Raw genomic sequence first — 9,236 nt, forward strand, 5'->3', positions numbered from 1 at the left:
TGTTATGGAACAAAAGAATGTCATACCCTAATGTTTTTGTTTCTTTTTCTTTTCTTTGTCTACAGGAATATCCACTTGTTGTTTTACTATTTGGACCAGCAGTTCCAGCAAATGTTACTCTTGGTTTTACGCGTTTACTTCCTACTCCCACCTGCAATGAACTGACAACCCATCCGGGTGTCCGCTGCCTTCACTCAGAGAAGGTCCCCAAAAGGGATTCAGTGGGTCTGGAAAATGGACGGATGGATTTTTTACTCAAACTTGTCAGCATTAACGATGACACTCCCTTCATAATGGGAAGCTGTTGGAACTGTGGGATTTTCCAGGTGAGTTGTTTTACCTGTGGGTTTTGGTTTTCCACTGAGAAGTGTGAAGAAAACCAAACAAATCCAACTGCGTGGCCAAATAACATCACCTCTGTCTACTCAAACTAAAGTCTGCAGGCTGTGGTGAACCTGAGAATTCATCAAACTCCAGAGCACGTTTCAACTCTCCCTTTCTGCTCTAATAACAGCAACGATGTAGCTGACATGGACTCCTCACATTTGTAAAAAACCAAATAACCTGTGGCACCTCAGCACGATGTGAAAATTTCCCAAGGAGCTTGTCTTTCTCATTTCCACCATGCCCCCATTAAATGTTAAGTGGGGGCTGAGGTCAGAGGCTGTGGCGAGTGCAGAGGTAATGAATTTTTAGTATTCATTTTACATTTCTTTGCTACAGCCTTTCTGATGCAATTCTTGAGTCCACCTCATTATTTTCGGGTCATAGTGAAGACGCAGTGCTCCCCCTAAAAGGATGCATGACAATGCAGAGCAGTTGTTCATCAGTCGGAGCCCCTATCAGATATTTCACTTTTCACCAAAGAGGAAAGGGACGACTTTTTATTATACACCAACTTTCACTGTATGGAGCTCTGACTTCCTCTGTACCTCCCCCAGCCCATTGTAGATGTGAGATGGAGCCCATCTGTCATCTGTAATCTCCTCTTTACAAACAGATATGGCATCGGAATAGGGGGGGCGGGGATTCTGGCAGAGACAAACAGGATCCCCCTCTGAGCGGCATGTGGGAGATCTGACCATCACACATTAGGCTCAAGCCAGTCCCTGCAGGAGGCAGCGAGGCGCTCTGGACCCCCCAAGAGGAACTAATTGCGAGTGATCATTTGGGGTTCACAACAGACGGTTGGTGAAAAGACCTTTTAGGAGCTGGAGAGGCGGGGAGTAATTATCCCCAGCATTTCACTCATTACTCTGTTATTTGGAGAAAGTGGAGGCGGGACAGGTGATTGGCTGATTGAAGACATCCAACTCCAAAGCTGCGTTCACACCAAGCGTGATCTGGAAGTCAATTCGTGTCCGCCGCCTTTCTTTTGATGGAGGACAAGTTCGCTGCTCGAAGCTGGACCGAAAGTGTCTTCATGGACTTGATGCGTGTGGGAGGAGCTACTGTCAAGTTTTTAGCCTGATCACTGCGCGGAGGCATTGAGATTGTAAATCTCATTACAATGCATGAAAGACCCAGATGATGTTGAGAGATCAGGTTTATTTATCTTGAAAAGCATCTGTGATCACATCTCCATGTCTGGGTTCATGAGAGTTCAGAGACTCTCTCAGAACGCTGAGCTTCACCATCTTCTGCAGGAGCTGCAGCTGAATGAGCGACACTTTCAGCGATACTTCTGCCTGTCCGTGACTCAGTTTGATGACTTGCTGTCCCACATTAGTCCGGAAATAAATAAGAATAAAGGCAGAGGAACTATTTATTGTTGTCTAGATGCAGATAAGAAAAATATCCTAAAGTTTGGGTGTAAGGATTCTGTGGTTTAGTCTGGTTTGGTTGTTCTTGGTCATGTTTTTGGTTTCCTTTTTGTCAGTCACACAGTTTCAGGTTCATGATCCACAGCCGTCTTCAGTTCAGTTCACTGCCCTCAGCCTGTTTCAGTGTCTGTTTTTCTGTTCATCCTTGTCAGGTCACCTGCTCTGTTCTGCTTTACCACTTTTTGTTGCTTCCATGGTTCTTTCATGTTTCAGTTTGATTTTTAAATCTTTTATTTTCTGTCCCTAAGCCTGCTCTCCTGCATTTTGGGTCCTTCACCACCAGGTCCTGACATCGCTAAGAAAAGCGGCGGAGTCTCCCTGTGTTGGAATGAACCAACTGATTGCATCACTGAACACGTCACACGCCCAAAGCTGAGCCCTGCTTGGTGGACGTGATGCATCGTGCTCATGTAAGACTGAAACTGGACACCCGAATTGTGTTTGGTGTGAATGCAGCTTAATATTCCAACATCTAGCTGTCGTGGGTTTCTCAGGGAATGAATGTAGAGGAGCCAAGGTGAGAGTTTTCCTATTTAATTCCAGGAACCAGAGCACATCAACTGCTCCACACAAGACCACATCATTACTAGACACCCTCACCTTTCCTGTAACACTTCCTGTTTTTAAATCATAAGCCCCTCCTACTGGGCGTTGCTCTTCATTAGTCCAACAAACAAGGAGTTTTACATTGTTTTGCGAAAACATAAATAAACATAGAAAAATAAACAGTTTCATCCCAAGAAACATGATCTGTCATTTACAAAAAATCCCAATAATCTGCCTTAAAAATAAAATACAAACAACGTCAGGTGAGTCACATGACCTGGTGGGTCAGTCACAACTTCCGGGTAAACAAATGAAACTAATGATGATGCCGTGTGAGTTTTGTGTAACTGTATGTGTGACGATTAAGAGTTGGCAACCCCGTGTGCACCCAGGGCTACCTGCAGAGGAAAGGGACGGAGAAAAAGGTAGGTTAAAGTAAATAGATGGCGTGATTGCGGGTCTGCGTGTGAGCGTCAATGCGCACGTGTGCGAGCGCAGCACCAGCTGACGGGGCTACACCATCACACAAGCCTAGAACAGAGCCTCCTCCTGACACAGATTACTCCTCTAGGGATGTCTGATGTCCCACAGCCCTCCTCACCCAAAAGAAAACATGTTCTCCTTCCGCTAACCAGAGTCATTGATAAGACTGTTGTAGAATGTTAATCTTTGGGCAGCATGAACCATTTAAACATTGATTTCCTTACACAACGAAATAGTCTCATTTGGTTTTAATTCTCTAGGTCATGTTCCTCTATGCTCTAAGCTGGTCTTAGTGTTTTGTCTTTAACAGTTCTATCTAGGGATGGGTATCGTTAAGGATGTAACGGTACTACTACTCTAATTGATACTGCTTATCGATCAAGTATTTTAACACTCTTATCGATACTTTTTGAGGACGAAAAAATAAATAAAAAATAAATTACAAATAAAGAACATAAAGTTTTTATTTCCTCATTATGCAACAACATTGTTTTTTAACAAAACATTTTACTTTATACATTTTTCCAACTTGAAAATTAAAATACATGAAAAATAAGTTATTTAAAGAAAAGTAAACAGCAGTGTTTTGACATATTGCTGCTTCTTTTTCCTGTCCCGGGTTACAACTATCTTCAAGTGACTTAAAAGTTGATTTTCTCCCAAAAAAAAGAGGGCTGAACATGGCCCCTAAGAAAAATCCTGACTATGAAGACCTTATCTCTTTATGGAACAAGTGACTGCTAAGCTAGCTCCTCTCATGGAGCTAATGGAAGAGTTCCGGAGACTCCGAGCTCAAAACGAGCAAAACGAAAAGCTAGTTGACATTCTGGAGAAAAGACTGGACGATGTGGAACAACAAGTAAGGATGAATAATGTCATTCTCACTGGAGTACCGATCAAACCTCGGGTAAAGCTAAATGCAGCTGGAGTTAGCATTGCTAATGCTAATAGCGCTAGCATTGCTAGCAGTACCTTATTTTTAAAAAATAAAAAATACAAAAAATGCTTAATCAGTTATTGATAGATTTAATGATATTACTTCACTTGCTCCAAAAATTGATTCATGATTATTCCTGATGTAAATTTGCACATATTTTTAACTTTGATACTTGAGCATTTATTGCTATGAAGATTTTTGTAACAGTGTTATGTCTATTTTACTGATTTAGTATTATTTTTTAATCATATAAATGACTTTTATAAGTAACATAATCTGCATTTATTTTGAATAACTGATCTGCATTTACCATGTTGATTTCTAAAATAGTTAATTTTTACATAATAATTTAAGTTTTTCTTCTTTGTCATGTGCTTCATCGATACCTAATGATTCATAATTCTGTATGAGAAAAGCTAGATACCTGATAATGATAAATCATGTAATCAAATGGTTACGATACAACTGGGGTGGGATTATATAAATTTGCTTCCTTCCACTCCTTTTCAAGCAATGTTTATTAATATGTCTAATTATCCTCAGTTTGATAGGTCATTGTAGCTTTAAGGCCCGTACTCACCGGGATGAATATTCGCCATCATTTTTCGCCACGTTTTTTGTGTTCACACCCAGGCGATTTTCGCTGACGATGAGCCGAGCGAACATGCAATTTCATTCCCTGACATTAGATGGCGCTTAATGTAAAACAGAAATACTCCTGTACACAAGGTGGCGCTGCACAACTTTACCCTTCTTAAAGTCGCTTTTCACTCAGAAGAAGAGAGCAAGTATTTACGCGCTTGTCAGAATCATACAAAGAAAACATGAATATTTCAAGCATCAGTAGCTCCAGTTCCACAGATGAAGAAATTATTGTTCTGTTGAATGATGAAAGACGCCGGATTTTGGGTACATCCCATAGTTACGAGAAGAGAAGAACATGGGGAGTTTTATCGACTGGTACAAGAGCTGAAAATGTCTCATGAGCGTTTTCGGGGATATTTTAGAATGTCCGTCAGTGACTGCATCTTCTTCGTCTTATTTCTTCGCGGCAGTGTAGACGCTACTTGGCGTCTATCTTCTTCCCTGTGACGTATGTGTGCACAGCAAGACAGTTTTGTGTTTGAGCGCCCCCAAGTTGTGTTTTACTGTAACTTCAGAAGCTCCAGACACGTGTGCAAAAGCGCCATTCTCATTGGTCGAATAGATTTCGACACGGCGCGTCAAACCAAAAAAACGAACCCGAGGCGTTTTTTAAAAAGTGACGCTTTTACGCGTGGCGTTTTTTATGCGTCGGTGTGCACACTCACATTGGTGCCCTTTGTTTAGTCACGAGGCGTTAAACGTCGGCGAATATCACGCGCGAAATTCGTCCCGGTGTGTACGGGCCTTAAAGGTGACAGGGTGGGAGGGTCTGCTAAAAGCTTTAGGAGATCCAGGAGTGAAAATGATGCAACCTTCTGACAGTATCCTCATCAATGATCAGCTGCCCTGAGGGGTTTGATCACTGGAACCAGGACCCCTCCTTTTTACACAATTCCTCTCAGTAAAATGTCTTTGACCTCTGACTTTCCAGGTGAATTTCAGCACAAATGTTTTATTATGAATACAAATATCCATTCCCATTGCAGTAACTGTGGATATGAAATCTAAGCCCAGAGGAGAGTCAAAGGTGGAGCCACAGTGTCAGAATGATTGTTTCTGTTGTGAGGTGGAGCCATCCAACACCGGATGAATGCCGCCTGAAGGCTCCTGGATGTCTCTCTAAGTGCCTGAGGATCGAATGGCCTTCTCCCAACCACAGGATCAGGAATTTAGATTCCCCAGTCTAACACTAAACTGTCCATTGGTGAGGGCCCAAACCTATTGCTTCTGGAAGTGGGCCATAGTACTGCACCCATGGATTTACATGAATCCATTGGTAGGAGAGAAGCAGATTAAAAGAGCTGTGAAATGTGCTTTATAAGTGCAAAATATTAACCTTGTGATTACCTGGTGAATTCATCTGGCTCTAGTTACCTTCATTTTTCAAGCCAGCTTCAAACAGGTGGTTAAGTGATGATCTGCTCCTCCCCCTGCAAAAGAGTGCAGACGCTTTTTCCCCTGCTCCTGCCGCTTCCTGCTTTATTTGCTTTTTAATCATTTAATTGATCATTTTAAATTATTTTACCTCATCCACAACTCCTGGAATATCAGACTGGTCATCCTTTTTTGTGACTTCCACCTATACAAATCAATATTTTTACGTCTGACAAGCCAGCGACATGTCCGGAAGAGGAAGAAAAACAAACTCCCACTGTGAACGCTGTCGGATCTACCAACAAGAAATAAAAGAGCTACAAACACGGATATTTACTTTGGAAACTGAAAATGGACTTCACAAGACCCTTCCAGTAACATCGGGTGGTAAGAAGCCTGCTCTTACTACAAATGAGAAGAATAACAGTGACATAGACCTGAGTGATGTTGTGTCCTTTCCGAAACTTTGTGCGGAGGAACTCTGTGTCAAGCCAAAGCGTAAAGATGACAGAACATCCGAAATAAAGCTCACAAACAGATTTTTACCCCTAACACAATGTGATGTTAAAGAACAAAGTGAAATTGGACCACAGAATAGGAGTCATAATGTTGGCAACAAAGCACAGGCAGAAAGAAAATCTGTGCCAAACGTCAAGGTCAGAGATACGCTGCTGCTTGGAGATGGCGCTATCAGTGGAGTCAGCCACAGAAGAATGCAAAATTTATGTTGCCCAAGTTCTACTGTTCCAGTGATTACAGGACTCTTTTCTAAAGTCTTGTACCAAGGAGTTAAACGAATAATCATCCATGTAGGTGCTGTCGATATCAAAAAAGAACAATCTGAACGTTTGAAAAAGGACTTCATGAAGTTATTTGAAGAGATTGACAAAGTAAAGGTTGAAGCATTCATCAGTGGACCTCTTCCTAACATCGATGGGGTGTCACTCAAGTTCAGCCGTCTGTTTCAGCTGAACAATTGGCTCTCCAGAGAGTGTGCTTCCAGAGGATTCCATTACATTGAGAACTTCAATACATTCTGGAAACGAAAAGACCTTTTCATGGGAAGAGGCCCACACCTGAACAGAGGTGGAGCAAGAGAGTTAGTGAAGAACCTCCTCCACGCTCTGGGGCAAAGAGGCCAAGGCCCTGAAAAGGCAGTAAGGAAGGACCGAGCCAGTGTCCCAGGAACCACAGCACAACGGCAACAACAACTACCTCCACCACCACCACCGGTCAAAGACTTGGATCCGGCAGCACCAGCACCACAACCACCTCCATCTAAGGACTCAGCTGCACCAGCACCACAACAACCACCTCCATCTAAGGACTCAGCTGCACCAGCATCACAACAAAACGCCTCTGGTGCCAATGTTGATGAAATGCTGAATTCTGTTACTTCTAGCTTCTTGAATGTTCTGGATGCCATTGCCCCTATGAAGGTTAAATTGAGAAAACATAGACAGAAAGCTCCCTGGAGGAACGATGATCTGGTCAGGGCACAGAAACAACAGTGCCGCAGAGCTGAGCGAAACTGGCGCAAGTCAAAACTCCAGGTTCATTATGAAATGTATAAGGGGGAGTTGTACGCTTACAACCAGATCTTATGCAGAACAAGGGAAAGGTACTTCTCTGAAATCATTGGAAGTTGCAGCAGCAACTCTCGTGTCCTGTTCACAACAGTAAACAGATTAACTAACCCTCCAACCCAGCTACCAATAGAACTGGTTTGCACACCTAAATGTAATGAGTTTGCTGTATTTTTTAATGACAAGGTTCAGGGCATTAAAAAAGCCATCAGCTCCACAACACATATAACTATCGAACGGCCACCTACTCACTCTAAGCTGACTCACTTTGTACCTGTCACTGACCAAACAGTCCAAGAGACCATCACCCGTCTGAGCTCGTCTACATGCTGCCTTGATGTGTTACCCACTAGATTTCTAAAGTCTGTCCTGAACAGTGTGTTGCCATCAATTACTCAAATAGTTAACATGTCTCTTCAATCTGGAATATTTCCAGAGGCCTTAAAAACTGCAGTCATTAAACCTCTCCTGAAGAAAAGCGGTCTTGATCCCACTGTACTGAATAATTACAGACCTATCTCTAATCTGCCATTTTTAGGAAAAGTCCTTGAAATAGTTGTCTACCAACAGCTCACTGATTTTCTCTTATTAAACAATTCATTTGATGTTTTCCAGTCAGGTTTTAGACCCCATCATAGCACAGAAACTGCTCTTATCAAGGTAACCAACGACATCCGCCTGAACACTGATGATGGCAAAGTCACTGTCTTAATCCTGCTAGACCTGAGTGCTGCCTTTGATACTGTTGATCATGGGATCCTTTTGCACAGACTCCAAGACTGGGTTGGCATCTCTGGATCTGCCCTAAGTTGGCTCAAGTCTTATCTAGAAGACAGGAAATATTTTGTTGAAATTGGGAGTTGTGTCTCAGACTACATGGCCTTGACTTGTGGTGTGCCCCAGGGATCGATCCTGGGACCCCTTCTGTTCAACCTCTACATGCTGCCACTAGGGCAGTTAATATGCAGTAATAACATATCTTATCACAACTATGCAGATGATACTCAGATCTATGTGTCACTGACAACAGGTGAATATGGGCCGGTGGATTCACTCAGCCACTGCCTCCAACAGATCAGCGCGTGGATGCAGAACAACTTTCTCCAGCTAAACTCAGACAAGACCGAAGTTATTATTTTTGGCCCACAGAAACAAAGAGAAAGTGTCAGCAGCTACCTTCATTCTCTGTCTCTTAAACCCTCAAATCAAGTCAGAAATCTAGGGGTAATCATGGACTCTGACCTGAACTTTAACAGCCATATCAAGTCAGTAACATCAGCGGCATTTTACCATCTGAAAAACATTGCCAAAATCAAAAACATAGTGTCAAAGCCAGACCTGGAGATACTTATTCATGCATTTGTCTCCAGTAGGTTAGACTACTGTAACGGCCTGCTCACCGGCCTCTCCAAACGAGCTGTAAAACAGCTTCAGTACATCCAGAATGCTGCTGCTCGAGTCCTGACCAGAACCAGGAAGTATGATGATTAGTCCTGTGCTCAGGTCTCTGCACTGGCTCCCTGTACCTCAAAGAATAGACTTCAAAGCAGCTCTGCTTGTGTCCAAGTCTCTCCATGGCCGAGCACCAAAGTACATCTCTGACATGTTAGTGCCATATGAACCATCTCGTACTCTGAGGACCTCAGGGACCGGCCTCCTGTTGATACCCAGAGTCAGAACTAAACAAGGGGAATCAGCGTTTCAATATTCTGCAGCTAAAATCTGGAACAGCCTCCCTGAAGGCGTAAGACAGGCCTCTTCTGTGTTCATGTTCAAATCTAGACTTAAAACATTTCTGTTTAGCCGTGTATATGACTGAAAGGTCCTATCTGCACTTTTCTT

The sequence above is a fragment of the Oryzias latipes genome, chromosome 20 (genome assembly GCF_002234675.1).
Source record: "Oryzias latipes chromosome 20, ASM223467v1".
Classification (NCBI taxonomy): Eukaryota; Metazoa; Chordata; class Actinopteri; order Beloniformes; family Adrianichthyidae; genus Oryzias; species Oryzias latipes.